Here is an 11,732-nt window from a genome sequence, read left to right as displayed (position 1 = left end):
ATAAAATAATAAAAGGTATAAATGAATTTTAAAGTTAAACAAGTCCTACCAGGCGTCCGTCCATGCCTGCTACGCGAGCTCAAAAGAGTAGTCAGTCATGCCTAACCAACGTCAAAAATACCGAGAAAGTATTATTCCCACTGTATGTATTGAAACCAAGGAACAGGAGCTTAGTAAAAATATTTCAGTAGACACATGCTAAAATAGGTGATAATGGTAATACGTAGATTGTCAAACTTTCGAAAAGACCATTACTATGCATGTCATCAATATTTTACTACAGTAGGTATATAAAAGTACGTAAATCTCACAAAAAACAGAGTTGTAATGTAGGTATCTTATTAGATTTAACCCATTACGTAATAAAATTGAGGCAGTAGGCACATAAATACTAGAGAGCAAAGATCAAACAAATGAAAAAAAAACCGGTCAAGTGCGAGTTCGTTTTATTCGCGCACCGAGGGTTCCGTACAAACTTTGAATTATCTCGTGTAAGTATAAAGGCGAAAAACTTTTGAACAGTAGTACCTATACAGAAATTACTAATTAATTTGCGCGATGTAATGCACGTATGTTGTTTTTCGAGGATAATTCTCTATCATGTGAACCGATTTCAAAAATTGATTTTATTTTAAAAAAGGGTGTAGAAATTGATTAACATTTATTTCATTAAAAAATATATATATTTATTTATATTAATGTCTCATAGAAATTTCAGGTGTAATAAACACACGTAACGTTGGTTAAATTGCAAACTGAATTCGGAAAGGTTTTTGTAAATTAAAAAAAAGTTACCAAGATTCTCTGATTATAATTTTCCTGTGAAATCTATAGTAATGTTATCATTATGTATAAATTTCATAATTTTTCGTCGGTAAACTTCTGAGATAAGGGGCGAACGGTATTTTTTTCACATTTTCCTTTATAAATATTTTTTTCTCTATGAAAAACAAAAAAAGTGTTTTGGAATGTACAATTTGAGCTCTATCAAATGATACCCCACTTGACCTAGTCACTAGACTTTGAAATTTCGCCCCCTCTTCATATTAGTCATTTTCCATAGTTAATAAAAAAAAATACTTTCAATGTGTCTGGGTTAGCGTTGTTCATAACTATTCCAAATTCCAAATCAATAGCTTAAGGGCTCTCGAGATATTTAGCGATGTGACAGACAGACAGACAGACGGACGGACGGACAGAGTCGCACCATAAGGGTTCCTCTTGTACCTTTTTGGTACCGAACCCTAATGATGTGATCTTAATAATCTAAATACTTACCTACGCAAACGCTAAGTCAGTATTATGCATATATTATTCAGTCAATGCACTTTACTAAATCGCCGTTGCCAATCATTACCACGAAATAAATATAATACTTGTGTTCTTAGAATATTATTACAATGAGTGGCCGTAATTCAAGTTCATGAGTTCATCTACCCTGCTGCTAGGTACCTGCTCGCCTAATGGCGAAGAATCACCTTTATGAGGTCAACAACATTTTAAATAGGGGAAATACGGACAAAACGACACGGTTTTTTTTTGTTTTTGAACCGTATGTCGTTATTTAAAGTGATTATATTTAGTTTCAGGTATTAATACTGATCACAGCTTCATTGAAGAACACAGCTTTTTAATGAAATACGAACAATTTTAAAGGATATATTTAGAAAAATATACAGGAATGATTTTTTTTTTCCATATATATAGGGGTAAAATGACACATTAAGCATGGATATAATGGCATGCAAGCATACATACTAAAATTCTAATCGTCATCCCCTGTATGGCATAGACTGTCGTTTTGTCCAGTGTATATGTATGTTATTTTTCAACACACTTGCTCAAAACGGCATTTTTATTCCACCGATTTTTGGCTCATAATCTTAGATATTAAACACGCTTGCTTTTTCAGTATATTATAAACACTCGTGCTTTTTCATTATATTATCCGACTGAATTAGGAAGGTATTTGATTGCTAATAATATGCATAGAAACGGAGCCTTCTTAATTTGGTCGAGTAATAATTTTTTTTAATCAACTATTAGGTTTCAAATGTTAGTTCAAAGAGGTTTTATCACACCAAACATAATTTATAGATTAAATTATCTCGTAAATCTTATACCTTTAAACGAGCAATTCTTGTATGTATATATATATACATTTCCCGGATCTCGGAAACGGCTCTAACGATTTTGCTGAAATTTGGTATATGGGGGTTTTTGGGGGTAAACAATCGATCTAGATTAGTCTTATGTTTGGGAAAACGCGTGTTTTCGAGTTTTCATGCGTTTTTCTTTCGACGCAGAATATGGTCGCTAATTTCGTCTTGCCAGCCACTGTCCGTCTGGTTCAGCGTGTTAAGACGCGGACTGCTAAACGAGTGTTACGGGTTCGAATTTCGCCCGGTGACTAACTTTTGTTTTTTTTTTATATGTTCAAGTTTATATATAATTTTTTAATTTTTATTGTTGTAGACAAGTTTAATTTAGTAAAAAAATGTAGTTAAGATTATCACCTATACACCACCATATTACAATAAATAGTTATAACCGAGCAAAGCTCGGTCGCCCAGGTACTTACATTAATGAATAAACATAACATTTTATCGATTTGACCTCCATCCGTCGAATAGAAATACGAAAATATTAGCAATTATTTGGTGCAATTATTCGATGTTAAAACTGTGTCACCATTTTGAAAAACTTTTACTGTTTTGACAAAAAAAAAATCTAATTTATAAGTTTTGTTTTTTTCCTTGCAAGTGTGCTGAAAAACGTCGTATGAAACGCGTATGCATTGGTCATTACACACATCGGCTTTCTTATTGCGCGCGAGCTGCACTCGTGTGTAATGACCAACTTAGCACACTTGTATCATAATGTACTATTGGGCAATTGTAAACAAGACGCATTAAAATGATATATAATTTAAATAACTGCCCATTGTAGAAAAATTAAAACAAATCACTAAGTAATATTATCGGTATTCAGTTTTAGTCAAAATAATTACAAATTACAACACGTAATTCTCATAAAAACTGAAGAAACTCGTGCGTAAAATAAAGTTATGTGGGCACCAAAAACGTTCACACTCATTACCTCGGTGCCACTGAGCCAATGAGGCTGGGCATCTCGCAGAATTGTAAAGCTGGCAACTGTAAGTTGTTGCTGTGTCGATAAGCTCTTGGCCGCTTCTGGGGGCGTACCGCGAAAGAAATTCGCAAATTGCGGGAATCATTCTCTTTTACTCTCACTGAGATGTAATTAGAGTGACAGAGAAAAATGCCTGCTATTGACGAACTTCGATTTTCGCGGTTATAGCCCTGGCCATCGGCTCTACGCGGGGCGCGGCCTTCAGTCATCGAATTAATAAATTAATTAAATTAATTCGCTGTGTCCCTAAAACAACCGCATTTTTATTCTTAAACGACTCACGCTTGACTAGATTTCTTATAGGTTTTCCTGTCATCTTGAGGTATATTTTTTTCAAAATAGTAGTTTCGGAGAAAAATGGGTTGGGAGGGGAATGGTAATTTATTGCCTATTTTCTTGAATAATGTGTAACCTTATGCATGCTAAATTATAAAAATATAATTATGTTTGAGATCAATTTAATATGTAACACGATATTACTTTGCCAAACTTTGCTTTTTAATGAAAGACCATGTGTACCAAATTTCAGCTTAATTGGTCCAGTAGTTTCGGAGCAGACGGACAGACAGACGCACGAGTGATCCTATAAGAGTTCCGTTTATTCCTTTTGAGGTACGTAACCCTAAAAACAGTAAAAAGGGTTTTTTATAGTTTTCATTGTGAAGTTCTCTATTATCTTCACTGTTTTCACGATGAAAAGTAAGAAGGGAAGGGCGACACAAGTAATTTTTCTTAAAAAAAATCTAGTTCGTTATTTTCAAGCTAACTATCCTGGGTCTAATATGTTATAATTAGCAACTTAATTTATTGAAATATTTTTGTGGATAGTACAAAAAAGCGGCCAAGTGCGAGTCGGACTCGTCCATAAAGGGTTCCGTACCATTTATGACGTATTAAAAAAAACTCGGTTGGTCTGCAGTGGGTTCACCCACACGGTGACCGGCCCGAGGCCGGCCGCTCACCTCCCTTATGTAACCTAAACATCGCCATAGTGCAATGCCCACTTAGACATAATTAACGCAGCACGTTAATACCCGCAGACATGTATCCAGATAAACATGACACGGTAAACTCTATGATTATTTCAATGTAGTATGTTCACCGATTACTCCGTCACCCGTGGTCTGATTTGAATAATTCTTTTTTTGTTTGAAAGGAGTTACCTCCATGGTGGTCCCATAATATTTTTGGTTCTGATCTGATGATAGAATCCATGAAGAATTGAGGGAACTCCTCAATTTTTAAAGGCACATGTATGGTGATTTGACTATATCCTTAAGCAACTCAAGCATTTCCTCTCGAATACTACCAATTCGATGTAGCGCAACTGTAGCCTTAGCACGAGTTTAACTCTACATCTTAGCTGATGTGTTCGTAACTTCCTTTCTATACATCTCGCTCGCACTAATAGGATGGAAGTTACGCTAGCGAATATGTCAGTGTCAAACTCATGGTAAGGCTACTTACTGATAAAAAAAATTTGACTGTTTTATGTTAACCTTTTTATGTGCAATAAAGTGACATACATATATACATACATTACTAAGACCACGGGCGATATACTTACCTCTTATAATTGGGTGTATTATGATTTTTGATGTATGTGGTGTTCGAAATAAGAGGTGAGGGGTAGGTGTGAGACGTGTGTGAGGTAGACGGTGGTGGTGAAGGTAGACGGGGCTCTCAGGTTGCGGGTTGAGGGGTTGGGGCTTGAAGAGTCACGGTTTGAGAGGTTAGGGAGTTGAGGGGGCGGGGCGGTGAGTTGATAGGTCGGGGACTGAAGGGTTGGGAGTTGAGGAATCGAGGGGTAGGAAATGAGTGGTCGGGGTTTGGAAGTTGAGGAATTGGAGCTTAGGATTAGGAATTAAATGGTCTGAGGTTGAGGGGTCGGGGAATGGAGGTTGAAGGTTTGGTGGTTCAGGGTCAAGGGTATCAGTGATCAGGGGTTGATGTTCTGTGAGGTTGAGTGATCGGGGGGTTGAGGGATTGGGTCAGTGACGGGGCGGAGGCTAGATTTAGAGTAGTGGCAGGAATGATTTCCCATACGGACTCGAGGAAAATCCTGATTATTTATTAAAGTTAACGAATTTCGTGTTAAACATTATTGTGTTTTTCATTCATGCGTCACGCGTCACTCATCAGCTCTTAACAATGCCTTAACACTAAAAATGGAAAAATAAAAACTTTTTTCAAAAAAAAGTAAACCGACTTCAAAAAGGAAAAAATAAAAATATTATCCTTTTTTAAGTATATGCGTTACCAACTGATATGTTTGAAGTCGGTGACAAACGAGACCCTATTACTGCGACTTCGCTGTCCATCCGTCCGCCCGTCCGTCTGTCACCAGGATCTCATGAACCGTGATAGTTAGCCAGTTGAAATATCTACAGATTATGTATTTTTGTTGCCGCTGTAACAACAAATACTAAAAACGGAATAAAATAAATATTTAAGGGGGACTCACATTTTTGTTTATTGCCGTTTTTTATTATTCTTCATTTGTACTCTTATCATTGTACATTTTACATACGTACGGGTGAATTTCAAATAACACGGTGATTATAATAAAAGTTCAAAAAATGTATTTTTTTATTTGTTTATTATTGTCATTAATTTTTAGAATGTGGTAAATTTATGTTAACCCTGTGTCACTTCTTCCTCGCGTTGTCCCGGCATTTTGCCACGGCTCATGAGAGCCTGGGGTCCGCTTGGCAACTAATTCCAAGAATTGGCGTAGGCACTAGTTTTCACAAAAGCGCCTGCCATGTGACCTTTCAACCCAGTGGGTAAACTAGGCCTTATTGGGATTAGTCCGGTTTACTCATGATGTTTTCCTTCACCGAAAAACGACTGGTAAATATCAAATGATATTTCGTAAATCGAAATCGTACCAAAAAAGAGGTGTTGCCTTACATCAAATAAGGTGTTCTGTTTTTTGTATATATTATTAGTGATGAAATAGTAATGACAAATTCAAGTTTTCCACCTCGAAAGCCCTTCTGATCATCGTGTGTATAATATACAGTACAGTGAGGGAACTTGTTATAACTCGTATCTCTTGTATATCTTTGATGGACCAGGCTTGTCCTTTGGATCCACAGCACTACTTTTGCGGCCAGCGTGTGTGGTAGCATTTCTTCGTCAACCTGATCAGGCAGATCGAAATCGTCATCGGATGGTGGGTTATCAATTAATGGTTTTTCAATGTCGGCACACATCTCCGATCTGGTATATTCTCGCAGGATTGAACATTGCAGTAGTTGCAAACAGTTGAGCATTTCAGTGCTGCTTTCCTGCAACCACAACTGCTGGCACAACCTTTTTTGCAGTTACAGTTAGTTCAAAATTTAGCAAATAGTTTAGAAGCCGTATTTTAGAAACTATTTGGCCTACTAAGACTATATATTGTCAATTAATTGCAAATTTCATCTTCTTGAAAGTGTGCATAGTGACTTTTGCCGTAACTCCGGTTCTCGGTGGAAATTTTTTACAAAAACTGAAAAAAGACCTAAAATTAAATGGATTTTCATGTAATTTACAATGATCCCAAGGGCTTTCTATAAAAACTTGGATTTGTTATTACCATTTCATAGCTACCAACATATTAAAAAAACAGAACTACCTCATTGGATGTTAGGTATAATGTACCGATTCCATGGGCTATAAGTTCCGAAAAACTCATTGATACGGGCCAGGGTTTGAAGTTGAACCCGTGACCTCCGGATTGCAAATCGCACACTCTTAACGCTAGCCCACCAGGGATTTATTTTCCATTTTCCGGTAAGGCCTAGTGGGTAGTGACCCTGCCTACGAAGCTGATGGTCCCGGGTTCAAATCCTGGTAAGGGCATTTATTCGTGTGATGAGCATGGATATTTGTTCCTGAGTCATGGGTGTTTTCTATGTATTTAAGTATTTATAAATATTTATATATTATATATATCGTTGTCTAAGTACCCTCAACACAAGCCTTATTAAGCTTACTGTGGGACTTAGTCAATTTGTGTAATAATGTCCTATAATCATTTTTATTTATTTATATATAGCTGTCTCAGTACAGCTTATGTTAAAAATGTCAGCTTCTGACACAATTTATTAAACTAATAACAGCAATATACATTACTTTACCCTTTGAGTATTATCACTATAATTTAAAGACACTTAAGTACCTACTAGTCACGACAAAATGTTAATAAAAATCCATATTGGGATGACTTTTCTTTCAACCTACATAAGAACAGACTGAAAAATGGTAGGTACTTTACTTGTTTTGCATAGCAATGAATTAGGTATCCAACTAATCCATATCTTTAATTTGAACGCTTTGATGAACAAACATATCAGTTGTCTACTCTGATATATGTCTGCGTCCTAGACAGGTCTTTGATCTTAGTGCGAATGCGCCGTAAGCTTATTGAAGATAAATATTTGTTTTGCATGCACTCGGGCTTAGGGCATTGCATCTCAATGCGAACCTATTTACGACACGTGGCCAGCCAGTTGCCAAAACACGTGACTAAGGTTCGTTTGTTTGTCCGGTCGAACGACATACATTGGGTAGTATTATTACTAAGTATGAATACGTATTTACATGAAAATTATAAAGTTCCTATAGATTTATTTGGTGTACAATTTTGATGCAAAACAAAAAAAAAAAAACAAACAATTCCTTAGGTCTTAAGATAATATTTAGGCAGGTTTAGGTTTCCTAAGCAAGTCTTTAGACTGTCAATATTTGGAGTAATATACCTTAGCATTTCGGAGAATCAAAAGTATTAAAATAGGTACCTACTCGTAAATCAGAAAAATAAAGCAAAATATTTTTAGCAAAGCTGTCATGCTGCATTTCCTATCATGTAAGAGGGAAGTTAAGTATCGATACAACTATAGATAATACGCGGAAAATTTTAATTCAAGTTATTCCAGTTATCTCAAGATAAGTGTAATTTTCCTTGTGTTTTATTAGAGGAAATGAATGCCCAATCAGGAAATACCCGCGTGTATAGGGGAGCCTGCGGGCTGCGATTGTGTACATACCTCGAGTTTTCTTTTATTGCTGGCATTCTGAGAATTGTAGACATAACATAGATATTCTCAAAGTTAAACTATGAGCTCTTCTGCTACGATTTCACTCTTCTTTGCAAACGTTAACCTCTTGTCTGGGTGTGATAAGGATCCTGACCGAAATTTTAGTAGGTAATATTTTTGCATTTTTTTCGAAAATGATTGTTTCTGCTTTGTACAGCACAACCAAGATTTGAACCCACGAGTTTTGACCACGACTACGACACACATATTATTATGAAATATTAACTACCTAAATGTGTTTATTCAATAACCTTCACCCCACGCACTTTTCTGCGCTCAGGCCGAGTAGATCTCTCTAAACCTGATCCCTCCAGCGGTACTTAAGGCCACCAGATGGTTATCAATCTGGGCGTCCCACGTAGGCCCTTTTAGCCACCCTATCTGCCGGCATCATCTTGAGATGTTCAAGCCATCAGAATCTTGTTGACTTGTTCACCCCCATGTTTGGTTAAAACACCAAGTATCCAAGCTTCTGGTTTTTCCGGATTCTCCAGCTAAAAGTACCATCTTCTCAATGTATTGGCTTCTCTTCCGGATTTTTTCCTTTCAGCGCCAAGCAGCTTGTTTTATCTTCGATAAAAGCTTGTAAGCTATGTCATTGATCTTTCGTTGTATGTAGAGTTAGTTCATCAGTTCATCACACCCAGTAGGTAATTTGCATTAAGTTGTAGGTGATAAATTAAACAATAATAGTACGCTTGATTTTTATGGCACTTATTTTCTCATCTGAATAATAATTATTTACATAAGTCTCATAAATACAAATTACTTCATTGCGTTTACATAATAAATGTAAGGTGCGTTGAGATAAGACGGGACGGTTTTTTATGAGATGCGTAGTGTTTCATTCAAACCACCGTAATACAAAATATAAAGGTATGTTTGAAAATTTTTATATACCTTCTAAACTTGCCTCCAGAATCAGGCGAACTAAATTGACATGACATTGACAGATAAAATGATACCAGTGGGGCTAATATGGTCGGCTCTTTATAATTTGTCACCATGTCTGTCACGTTCTAACAATATACCTAAGCGTGAAAGTGACGGGCACAGTGACAAGTCATAAAAATGGAACCATGCTGCCAACGCAGGAATAGCAAAGAAAAAATAGTCACGAGTAGGTATGTGTCGATAAAATGATATCGATAAGGTCAGGTTGGGTAAGGGAAACATACTATATTTTGCTCGGGGTAAGCAAACCATATGAGGAAAGTCCTTCTACGTAGGTATTTTAAGTCAAGCAAGATCGACCTATAGTTTCTAAAATCGTGAATATGAATGCTGTACGTTATTGACTTATTGATGATCATCAGTATCTCGGTTTCCTAACGTTACAAACTCAGCATTGACTCTCAAGTGAACCTTAAACTAAAAAAAAAATTAGCTAAATATGTAGGTATTTTACTTTTATCCCTCCGGGGTATGCGTTTTGGTATTAAAAAAAAACACATTCTACGTCAATCTTACCTCGTGAATTTTGCTGGGTAGACGCAAGTGTGTAAATCCTAAGGCACGATAAACGGCCTTATTTAAATTTAAAAATAATGTTAAATATAATAATGTTATAACCGAACACTAGGGGTATTTCGATTATAACATTTGTATCTTTTTCCTGATAGAAATTACACGATTGGGATAAGATTGAAAATCGCAGAGTATGACGTTAATACCTACCAACAGTGGCAAATTTGCTCGCAGGACACGACTTGGGGATCGACCACTGAGCTGTTCGTACGGGGCAAAACTAAATTTGTTTTATTTTTTTTTTTATTTTTTTTTATTTCCACACATACAATTATCATTACAGGCTGTACCCAATGCGATAATGTAGCAACAAATTAAATATACAAACAAACAAAAAACAAGTACCTATATCTAACAACTAAATTTTTAACCTACATACTACCTATTCAATATAACAAAGAGTTAATACAGCTACTTTTGTGAATTCACTCATCGTACATGAAAATAGGTCTATATGTGTGGCTATGATGTTCAGGGTACGCACGGCGCGTGTCATCGGCGCCTCGCGCAGCAACTTGGTGCGCCCGCGCGGCGCGGCCAGCAGCCCGGGCTGACGGCGCGCCACACAAGAGCGCGGAACACAAATACCCACCGACCCCAATATATCCGCATTGTATATCTTTCCCCTAAGCAGTTTAAAGATATATGTAACGAGTGCTAGCTCCCTTCTGACTTTCAACTGATTGTATCCGACCATGCCTAAAATAAACAATGTCGGATACATCAGCGGATAAAACGGGTATACGCCGTATTGCCTCATATACATATACCTAATAAACTTATTCTGTATCCGCTCTAACATAAAAATATACTTTGCTTCGTGTGGAGCCCATATTTCAGCATTGTATTCTAGCTGGCTCCTGACCAACGCATTATACAAAGATGTTATAGCCTTCATATTTGTGAATCCATTAGCCATCCTTAGTACAAAACCTAGATTCCTGAATGCTTTTTTACAAATGTTCGAAATGTGCTTTCGAAACGTTAACTCAGTGTTAAAACTAACTCCTAGATCCCTTACTTCTGTGACTCTAATCATTAAATCTCCATCTACCTTATAACTGTTTTGAATGGGAGTACGTGCCCGAGAGAAAGAGATAGTCATACATTTCTTGGTATTAAACTGTAAAAGATTTTTCTGGCTCCACTGTACGACTCTGTCGATATCCGCCTGCAACGTTTTACAGTCATCACCACTATTTACGGCCAGAGACAACTTAAGATCATCCGCAAATAATAAACACTTAGCGTCTTTTACTGTTTTAGGCAAGTCGTTTATCATTAATAAAAATTCGAGAGGCCCTAAATTGCTACCCTGACTCACGCCTGATCTAGTAAAATAAGGTTTCGACCTGTGCCCTTCATATTCTACATATTGCTGTCTATCCCTCATATAGTCTGCAAAAAAATTAAGTAAGTGTGGGGTAAAACCGAAGCCTGCCAACTTTGACAACAACACGTCGTTATCAACGAGATCGAAAGCTTTTTTAAAGTCAAAGTAAGCAGTATCGGTTTGACCCCCGCTATCTACTATAGGTATTATCTGCGCTACGTGACTCAGAAGATTGCTGGCCGTACTTCGTGTCGGACGAAACCCGTGTTGCGCATCCGCGAGCTGCGCGCTCACCTGCTCATATACTCGTTTGTGAATAGCCGATTCAAATACCTTTGCCGGTGTCGACAGAACCGCTACCGGTCTATAATCCTCTGCCTTATCTCCAGATCCACCTTTCGGTACCGGTATCACTCGAGTAATTTTCCAAATTTCTGGGAATACTTCTAGCTTAAGACAGAGGTTAAAGATGTGCAATAGCGGCTCCACCAGCACCATTCTACAGTCCCTAAATACGTACGAGGGAATACCATCCGGGCCAGAGGATTTTTTTGGCTTAAGTTGTTTAAGGGCTCGCCGCACGTCCTGTAAATCTAGCCTGTCAACATGAACCCGCGCCGCGCTGTTCTCAG

Source organism: Cydia pomonella, chromosome 9, assembly GCF_033807575.1.
Source record: "Cydia pomonella isolate Wapato2018A chromosome 9, ilCydPomo1, whole genome shotgun sequence".
NCBI lineage: Eukaryota > Metazoa > Arthropoda > Insecta > Lepidoptera > Tortricidae > Cydia > Cydia pomonella.
Note: the sequence above shows the minus strand (reverse complement) of the source record.